Source organism: Charadrius vociferus, unplaced genomic scaffold, assembly GCF_000708025.1.
Source record: "Charadrius vociferus isolate BGI_N301 unplaced genomic scaffold, ASM70802v2 scaffold1631, whole genome shotgun sequence".
NCBI classification, from domain to species: domain Eukaryota; kingdom Metazoa; phylum Chordata; class Aves; order Charadriiformes; family Charadriidae; genus Charadrius; species Charadrius vociferus.
Window position 1 is genome coordinate 22,526 of NW_009647010.1, and position 909 is coordinate 23,434.

Here is a 909-nt window from a genome sequence, read left to right on the forward strand (position 1 = left end):
CAGCCCCATGCCCCAAACCCACCCCCGCCGCAGCACAAGGGCATCGGCGGGGAAGTGGAGGCGGTTTTGTGTGTGGCCTTGTAGGGGTGTTTGTGGAAAGAACGAGAATCGAAAAAAGAAAATACAGAGAGAAGAGACTACAGGAAAAGGGAGAGAGGAAAAAAAAGGAAATAAAGCGAGAAAGGTAAAAGAAGGAAAGAGAGAAAGCGGCTGAGGAAAAAAAAAAAGAAAGAAGGGAAAAGGAAAAGAGGGAGAAAGGAGAGAAAAAGGGAGAGAGCGAGGAAAAAGAAATTAATTGAGACAAAAAATGAGACCAAAAAAAAGGAAGGAAAGAAGGAAGGACGGAATGAAATACGAAAGAAAAACGAAGAAAAAATAAGAGAAAGAAAAAGAATGAAAGAAAGAAGGAATAAATGAACAACAGTAAAAAGAAATAAAAATAAAGAAGGCAAGAGGGAAGACGAGGGGAAAAAAGAAGGAAAAGAAGGGAAGAGAAAAGGGAAGAGAAGGGAAGAAATAAAAAGAAGTAACGGCGAGAATGGAAAAGAAAGAAAACGGGAAAAGAATGCGGGAAAGAAAAGCGCCTGAGCGAGCGAGCAAGAACGAGGAGGGAAAAGAAAGACAACAAAGAGAGAAGGAAAGGAGAAAGGGAAGAGAGAAGGAAAGAAATAATAATAATAAAAAGCAGTAAATTTAGAAGAACAGAAATGAGCAAGAAAGGCGAAGGAAGACAGAGGAAGAGGGACGGGGACCGTCGGCCGAGAGCGGCCGCGCTCCCGCCGTGGCTCTGCCCAAGTTTGCCGGGCTTTTTTTCGGGGAATTTTGGAACCGCGGAGCGATGCGGAGCCGCGCGGCCCAACCTCCCCCGGGGTGCTGTTGCCCGGGGAAGAGCCGGGGGAAAATTTCGGG